This window comes from Sus scrofa, chromosome 6, assembly GCF_000003025.6.
Source record: "Sus scrofa isolate TJ Tabasco breed Duroc chromosome 6, Sscrofa11.1, whole genome shotgun sequence".
Taxonomy (NCBI): domain Eukaryota; kingdom Metazoa; phylum Chordata; class Mammalia; order Artiodactyla; family Suidae; genus Sus; species Sus scrofa.
The window spans coordinates 95,431,526-95,441,261 of NC_010448.4; positions in this window are offsets into that span (position 1 = coordinate 95,431,526).

Here is a 9,736-nt window from a genome sequence, read left to right on the forward strand (position 1 = left end):
CAAAAGAGTGACATCACCGGACGTGTTCAAAGCTCCCGTGGCTGCTGTGAGGGAATGGACTTCAGGGCAGGTGGAGGCAGGGAGCCCAGGGAGGAGGCCGCTACAGGGGTCCCGAGGAAAGATGGATGGGTGCTGAGGGCTTGGACTGGAGGGCAAAGGTGCTGGTGGTGAGAAGGGGCCAGATTCTGGATCTGTTTTGAAGACAGACCTGAGAGGATTTGCTGAAGATTGGTTCTGAGCTGTGAGAGAAAGAGATGTCAAGGACAACGCCAGGGCTTGCTTTTATTTATTTATTTATTTATTTATTTATTTATTTATTTATTTATTTATTATTTGTCTTTTTAGGGCCACACCTGCGACATATGGAGGTTCCCAGGCTAGGGGTCGAATTGGAGCTACAGTTGCCGGGCTGCACCACAGCCCCAGCCACGCCAGATCTGAGCCGCATTTGTGACCTACACCACAGCTCATGGTAAGGCCAGATTCTTACCTCACTGAGCGAGGCTGGGGATTGAATCTGTGTCCTCATGGATGCTAGTCAGGTATGTAACCTGCTGAGCCACAGCAGGAACTCTCTATTTTTAATTTTTAAAATTATAGTTGATTTACCAAGTTCTGTCAATTTCTGCTGTACAGCAAAGTGACCCACTCATACATATATATTTTTTTTCTCATTTTATCTTTTATCATGTTCTACCACAATTGATTGGATTTGGAGTTCCTATCGTGGTGCAGCGGAAACGAATCTGACCAGGAACCATGAGGTTGCAGGTTTGATCCCTGGCCTCACTCAGTGGGTTAAAGATCTGGCATTGCTGTGGCTGTGGTATACACCGCAGCTGTAGCTCTGATTAGACCCTTACCCTGAGAACCTCCATATGCTGTGGGTGCGGCCCTAAAAAGACAACAACAACAAAAGACACGATTGGATTTAAGCAACTAGCAGGGCAGAGATGTCACTTCCTGAGACCTGAGGACTGGGGGAGGACTGTGTCGGGGAGAGGGGTGGGGTGGGATTCAGGAGTTTAGTTTTGGACCTGTTAGTTTTGGATGCTTCTTGGAGATCTGGCTGTTGGATATCCAAATCTGGACTTCTGGGGCCTGGGCCGCAGAGGGAATTCTGGCAGCTTTGAGCTGGCCTTGCCCATAACCACACAGGGAGGTGGAGGAACTCGGCCCAGGATGCAAGCCTGTGTTCGCCACTCGGCATCTCAAGCGTGGGCTGTGTCCTAGGGAGCCTGCTGCAGCCCCTGCACCTCCCCACGCAGGGTCTCCTCACAGAAGCTCCCGCCTCTGTGCCTGAGGCAGGGTGGATAACACCCAGGCCTCCTCCCCACTGTTCACAGTACTCAGTCATTGCACCGCTGGCCACAGTTATTCACAGAAAACAAGAACAAGCCCCAAACTCAGTTACTTATTAATCTAGCCCTGACTCAGAGCCAAGTGGACAGGCCTCATTTTCTCCCCAGAGCTGGTTGGTTGAGGGAAGGCATCTTACATGCCAACATCAATAAATTAGGTTTGGGGCTCTGGGTGGTGCTGTCTTAACAGGGGAAAGGGTGTGGTAATTGATTAGTAATGTCTGCCATGGGCACAGGATCAAAGAATGGTTTCTCACATACCAGATATTTGTTATTCCTTATCAGCCTGCCCATACTCACAGGCTTTTGTTTGTGAGGGCCTGTCACAGTGTGATCAGTTAGACAGCTTCCTGAGATTCTCAGGTTGAGTGAGAAGCTTTCAGCCCTGCTTGAATCAAACAGAAAGAGCCCCCAAAGCCAATATCTATCACTGTCTCCCTCACCCCACCAGCTAATAATAAGGGCCTCTCAGTAGCCCTTTGGGTTGAATCGAAGATTCAACTTCACAGACAGAATCTGGGGCCCTGGTGAGGATGTGGCTGTGACCATAGTCTCACGATGTCTTTCTTAGTGGATACTTTATTGGAGGAAGGTGGACCCCTTCCAGGGCCCAGAAGAGGGCTCTTGTCTAACACTCGGAAATGAGCTGTCCAAGGAGACACACATGCTGACAAAGCAAAGGACTTTATTGGGAAAGGGTGCCTGGGTGGAGAGCAGCAGGGCGAGGGACCCAAGAGAACTGCTCTGCCACGTGGCTTGAAGCTTCAGGTTTCATGGGAAGGGGGTTAGTTTCTGGATTGTCTCTGGCCAATTTTCTTGCTTGGCTCACATTTGATCCTACTTGGGGGCCTTCTTGGTAGCGCGTGAAGATGGATTTTCAACTCCAGGGATCCTGGGAGGTTGGCTATCTCCTCCCTCCTATTGGCCCTTCCAAAATCCTTCTGGTTAGTTTTCAGGGCAGCACCGTGTTCCTTAGAGGGCCTCCCATTGTGAGACAACTCATGCAAGAGGCTATTCTCGTGCCTGCCAAGGTGGGTGGTTTGAGTCAATGATTCTCTAACAAGGTGACCTCAATGGTTGTGGGTTTTTTTTTTTTTCCTTTTTGTCTTTTTAGGGCCGCACCCTAGGCATATGGAGGTTCCCAGGTTAGGGGTCCAACAGGAGATGTAGCTGGCAGCCTACACCATAGCCAGAGCCACATCTGCAACCTACACCACAGCTCACGGCAACATCAGATCCACAACCCACTGATCAAGGCCAGGGACCGAACCCACAGCCTCATGGTTCCTAGTCGGATTCGTTAACCACTGTGCCACGACGGGAACTCTGAACCGTTTAGCTTTTTATGGAAATATATTTTATTTATTTATTTTTTTTCCCACCTCGCCGAGGCATATGGAAGTTCCCAGGCCAGGGGTCGAATTGGGCTGCAGCTGCCAGACTACATATACCACAGCCACAGCAACTTGGGATCCAAGCAGCATCTGCAACCTGTGCAGCAGCTTGGGGCAATGCTGGATCCTTAACCCACTGAGAAAGGCCAGGGATTGAACCCACATCCTCACAGAACTATGTCAGGTTCTTAACCTGTTGAGCCACAACAGAAACTCCACAAACATATTTTAAAGAGAACTTAAGGGTCACCGTGTGTATAAGTTGGATTTATTAGCTTTATAAGAATGAACGTTTAGGAAGGTTTTGTTATATTGGTTAAGTGAAGTACTGAAAAAAGAAATCAAAGCCATTCATTTACAAATGTACTTTAGGGAGTTCCCGCCTTGGTTCAGTGGTTAACAAACCTGACTAGGATCCATGAGGATGTGGGTTTGATCCTTGGCCTTGCTTAGTGGGTCAAGGATCCAGCGTTGCCATGAGCTGTGGTGTAGGTTGCAAATGCGTCGCAGATATTGCATTGCTGTGGCTGTGGCGTAGGCCGGCAGCTGTAGCTCTGATTCGACCCCTTGCCTGGAAACCTCCATGTGCCATGGGTGTGGTCCTAAAAAGAAAAGAAAAACAAACAAACAAAAACTAAATGCAGTTTAAAATGTTTGCAGGAGTTCCCGTCGTGGCGCAGCGGTTAACGACTCCGACTGGGAACCATGAGGTTGAGGGTTCAATCCCTGCCCCTGCTCAGTGGGTTAACTATCCGGAGTTGCCATGAGCTGTGGTGTAGGTTGCAGACGCGGCTCGGATCCCGTGTTGCTGTGGCTCTGGTGTAGGCTGGCGGCTACAGCTCCGATTAGACCCCTAGCCTGGGAATCTCCATATGCCACGGGAGTGGCCCAAGAAATAGCAAAAAGACAAAAAAAAAAAAAATGTTTGCAGATGCACTGGAACAACATTGTAAACCAACTATACTTTAATAAAAAATAAAAATAAATAAAATGTTTGAAGATGCAATTTGTAAAATTTCTCTTAGTAGCCTGTGCTAAAATCTGCTAGATTCTCAAATGTGATTTGTAAGTTTAATTTTAAAGGTTAAGAAAGAACTAGTGTTGGGAGTTCCTGTCGTGCTGCGGCGGAAACAAATCTGACTAGGAACCATGAGGTTGTGGGCTTGATCCCCGGCCTTGATCAATGGGTTGAGGATCTGGTGTTGTCGTGAGCTGTGGTGTAGGTCACAGACGTGGCTCAGATCTGGCATTGCTATGGCTGTGGTGTAGCTACAGCTCAGAATAGACCCCTAATCTGGGAACCTCCATATGCCTCGGGTGTGGCCCTAAACATGCAAAAGAAAAAAAGAAAGAACTAGCATTTTGAATCAGAAGCATTAATGAATAGAAACAAATTGTGTACTCCAAAATAAACTTCTAAATAGTCTTTTTGTGTTCAAAAACCATCCTCAGAAAACAACCCAAACGATCACTGACAGAAATTAAAAAATTGTGGTCCATCCATGCGGTGGAATACTGCTCAGTAGTAAAGAGGAAGAAACACTTGATTGACAGAACCTGATGGACCTCTAAAGCACAACACTAAGTGTGGGGAGCCAGCCTCAAAAGGTTAGACTCTATGATTCCATCGTTTTTTGCTTTTTAGGGCCACACCTGTGGCATATGGAAGTCCCCAGGCTAGGGGTCTAATCAGAGCTATAGCTGCCAACCAGCAACACCAGATCCAAGCCATGTCTACAACCCACACCACAGCTCATGGCAACGCCAGATCCTTAACCCACTGAGCAAGGCCAGGGATGGAACCCCCGTCCTCATGGATTCTAGTCCGGTTGGTTACTGCTGAGCCACAGTGGGAACTCTGGTAGAAGGGAACTTTGGGGGGGGCCACAGAAATGTTCCACATAGCATTTATGGTGATTACCCGCATGTATGCATTGTCGGGACTCATTACATTGTACATTTAGAATTGGTAATTTTAATTGTATGTAAATTACACCTCAATTGCCCCCCCCTTTTTTTTTTGGCTGCACTTGTGGCATGCAGGAGTTCCCAGACCAGGTACTACTACTGATCCTGAGCCAGAGCAGTGATTGACCCAAGCTTCTGCAGTGACAATGCAGATCTTTAACCTACTGTGCCTCAAAGGAACTCCCACCTCAATGCTGTTTTGTTTTTTGGGGGGGCCACACCTGCAGCATATGAAGGTTCCCAGGCTAGGGGTCAAATCAGAGCTACAGCTGCCGGTCTACACCATAGCCACCGCAAGGCCAGATCTGAGCCACATCTGTAACTTAAACCGAAGCTCATGGCAACACCGAATCCTTAACCCACTGAGTGAGGGTAGAGATCGAACCCACGTCGTCATGGATCCTAGTCAGGTTCGTTAACCACTGAGCCATGAAGGGAACTCCTTCAATACTGCTGATTTAGAAAAATAATGCTATTCTCAAGGTCACTTAAGACCTCCATATCCAATATGAGGAATGAAGGAGGATCTTATTTTTTGCTTTGTTTTGGAGGAGTCATCTTCTGAGAATGATTTGGGAATGAGAATGGGTTGTCAGGAGACGGGCCAAGGTATAATGTAGTTATCTTGGGAAGCTGGAAAGCCAGCCTGATGGAGAAGCAGAGTGGACCCCACCCCCCACTTGAGATTTCTGATTAGGAATCAAATCAAAGCAGTGGGTTTTCTAATCAGTTGAATGACTTTTTTCTAGCCAGCGTAGGACAGGCAGGAAGTTGGTTGTAACCAAGATTCAAGTTTTGCCTGATGTGTTAATTATCTATGTGTATCTGTGACCACAAACTTAGAGCGTTAAATAGTCCACACTTATGGAGTTCCCATCATGGCTCAGTGGAAATGAATCTGACTGGGAACCATGAAATTGCTGGTCCAATCTCTGGCCTCTCTCAGTGGGTTAAGGAGCCAGCATTGCCATGAGCTGTGGTGTAAGTCGCTGTGGCTGTGGTGTGGGCTGATAGCTACAGCTCCAATTTGACCTCTAGCCTGGGAACCTCCATATGCTGTGGGAGCAGCCCTAAAAAGCAAAAAAAATAAACAATAAAAAAAATACACACTTATACTATCTCATGGTTCTATGGGTCAGGAGTCCTATGGTTTGGCTGGATCCTCTGCTCAGTGTCTTTTTTCCCTTTTATTATTTTTGTCTTTTCAGGGCCACACCTGCTGCATATGGAAGTTCCCAGGCTAGAGGTTGAATCGGAGCTGCAGCTGCAGGCCTACACCACAGCCGCAGCAATGCCAGATTTGAGCTGCATCTGTGACCTACACAGCAGCTTGTGCAATACCTGATCCTTAACCCACTGAGCAAGACCAGGGATCGAACCCATATCCTCATGGATTGTAGTCAGATTCTCAACCTGCTGAGCCACTACAGGAACTCCTGCTCAGTGTCTTAGAAGGCTGCAATCATGGTGTTGGCCAGACTCTTCTGGAGGCTCTACCGAAAATCCACTTTCAAACTCATTTAGGTTATTTGCAGAATTCATTTATGATGAATGATGGATCCCTGGCTGTTTGCTATTTGTCAGCTGGAGGCCTATGAGGCCCTAGAGGCCACTCACAGCTCCAACGTGGCCACTTACTTTATCAGGACTGCTGGGGGGACCTCTCTCTCCAGTTGGCTAAGACAGACTCCTTTTTTCCTCCCAATAAGTCGTATCTGTAAAAAGAAGCATCATTTTACAGCTATAAAGGACTGTAAGTAATCATTCAGTTCAAGCTTAAGGAAATTGAAGTGTAGAAAAGCTAGCATATTTAACCATTGGTAGCAAAGATGAAGTTAGAATTCATTATTATTTTTTTTTTTTGCCTTTTTTAGGGCGTACCCACCGCACATGGAGGTCCCCAGGCTAGGGGTCTAGTTGGAGCTACAGCCGCCAGCCTATGCCACAGCCACAAGCAACACAGGATCCGAGTTGCATCTTTGACCTACATCACAGCTCATGGCAATGCCAGATCCTTAACCCACTGAGCAAGGCCAGGGATCGAAACTGCAACCTCATGGTTCCTAGTTGGATTAATTTCTGCTGCGCCATGATGGGAACTCTTGAAATTAGAATTTAAATTAATTGATTCCTAACCCAAGGATCTCTCTTTTTTTTTTGGCTACCCACCCTCGCCCCCACTCCCTGGCCCCACCAGGGATTGAACCCGAGCTACAGCAGTGACAACACTGGATCCTTAACCCTTTGAGTCACCAGGGAACTCCCCAGGGATTCTTTCTATTTTTTTTTCTCTCTTTCTTTCTTTTTTTGGGCCACACCCACAGCATATGGAGGTTCCCAGGCTAGGGGTCGAATCGGAGCTACAGCTGCCAGCCTACACCATAGCCACAGCAACGCATGATCTGAGCTGAGTTTTCAACCTACACCACAGCTCACGGCAATGCTGGATCCTTAACCCATGAGAGAGGCCAGAGATCGAACCCACAACCTCATGGTTCCTAGTTGGATTCGCTAACCACTGAGCCACGATGGGAACTCCTGGTTCTAGCCCTTGACGCTCCTGGCCCGGAACGCCCTGCTCACTGATGGCCTCATGGATCCCTCCCTCCCTCTAGTGTCTGTTCAAACTGCTACCCCTGGCCTTCTCTGTCCATCCTTTACAAAACAGCACCTCTTCCCCATCACGCTCTGTCCCCTTAGCTACCTTATTCTTCTTTCTCATCAAGCATTTCATGTGTGTCTTTGTCCAGGTGTTTACTGTCTGTCTCCCTCATTGGAAACATCAGCTCCAGGAATCTGGGGTATGTTTTATCCACTGAATTCCAGCATGTAGATGAATGCCCAGCATATAGTCAGAGGTCCCTGAGTGTTTTCTGTTTTTTTTTTTAAATGATTTTTATTTTTTCCATTATAGCTGGTTTATAGTGTTCTGTCAATTTTCTACTGGGTCAAATTGACCCAGTCACACATACATTCATACATTCCTTTTCTCACATTATCCTCCATCATGCTCCATCATAAGTGACTAGATATAGTTCCCAGTGCTATAACAGCAGGATCTCATTGCTTATCCATTCCAGATGCAAGAGTTTTGCATCTATTAAGCCCATACTCCCAGTCCATCCCACTCCCTCCCCCTTGGCCACCACAATTCTGTTCTCCAAGGCCATGAGTTTCTTTTCTGTGGAAATGTTCATTTGTGCAGTATATTAAAAATATGGAATGTTTCATGAATTTGCATGTCATCCTTGTGCAGGGGCCATGTTAATTTTCTCAGATTGTTCCAATTTTAGCATATGTGCTGTCGAAGCGGGCACCCTGAGTGTTCTTATGAAGGCAGACAGAGCTGGTTTCTGTGTCCTGAAGGCTGGCTGAGTTGATACTGACGGGTCTGAGGCCAAAGCCTTGAGGTGTAAGCCGGAGCTGTTATGGAAGCCTGGGCGCCTCCTTGACATCTGGAAGGGGTGACACAGAAGATATAGCCCTTGGTAGGCTGTAGAACTGCAGGTAAGAGCTCTGCCACCTTTTTAGGCATATGGAAGTTCCCAGGCTAGGGATCAAATGGGAGCTGAAGGCCTACGTTATCGTCACAGCAACACCGGATCTGAGCTGCAACTGCGACCTACACCACAGTGTGTGGCAATGCCAGATCTTTAACCCACTGAGTGAGGCCAGGGATCAAACCCACATCCTCATGGACACTGTGTTGGGTTCTTTACCCGCTGAGCTGCAACGGGAACTCAGGAGTTTCTTAAATAATGTTTGACCTTGGCATTCATCTGGCAAAATCTTCTGCGGCTTCCACTGCCTACAGGCTGAAGCCCAAATTATGCAAGGGGCTCGAGGCCTTTCGCAATTTTTTTTTTTTTTGCCTTCTCTAGGGCCACACCCACGGCATATGGAGCTTCCCAGGCTAGGGGTCGAATTGGAGCTGTAGCCACCGACCTATGCCACAGCCACAGCAATGTGGGATCCAAGCTGCGTCTGCCACCTACACCACAGCTCACGGCAACGCCGGATCCTTAACCCACTGAGCAAGGCCTGGGATCGAACTTGCAACCTCATGGTTTCTAGTTGGATTCGTTAACCACTGAGCCACAGTGGAACTCTGCCTTTCACAATTTGGATTCCATTAATGACACTAATGGCTAAGACCTGCTGAGTGTTTCATATGACCCAGGCATTGTACTAAGGACTTTATAGCATAATCCCATTCACTTGTTACCTAACCTCAGGAGACTGTGTCTTGGCTCAGTTTCCTTATTGTCAGATGGGGACATTCCAAGAAAAGCATTTAGCACAGTGTCTGGTACGTAGTTCCCGCTTGGCTAGAGTTGCTAGTACAGCATCATTCCTGCTCCAAAGATGAGAAGGTTGAGGTTCAGGGGTGTTAAGTAACTGGCCCAAAGCCACAGCCCTGATAAGTGAACAGAGATGGGTCCTGAACCCAGAAGTTGACTTCAGGGCCCAGACTCACCTGACTTTCACTGTCACTGAAGACAGAGCTCACCAAGGCTGACAATCTAGAGCTGCCTTCAAGGAGGCTCCCTCCCAGTTAGATGGCCTCCCTCCTCCAGGAAGGGCTTCCTCCCAGCGCTCCCCTCCCCGTGACACTCCCCCCCCACCCGCAGGCAGAGGCAGATGCTCAGCCTTCTCAACGTCTTATCTCTCCACTCTTGTCCCACCAAACTGTCACTCAGACAGAGGGTGCACCTACACCACAGCTCACAGCAACACCGGATCCTTAACCCACTGAGTGAGGCCAGGAATTGAACCTGCATCCTTATGGATACTAGTCAGATTTGTTTCTGCTGAGCCGCAACGGGAACTCCTCCTCGTCACTTCTGACTCTGCCATGCCTGGCCTGCATGCAGCAGCCTCTGCAACTGCTGGATTCTTTGCGGGCCAAATCCATCAGCAAGCTCAGGGCCAAGAGCAGAGAACAAGACCTTCTGGCAGGGATGGCCTGCCTGGTCTCAGCTGTCGGTATGTGCTCCAGAGCAAGCACGCTCG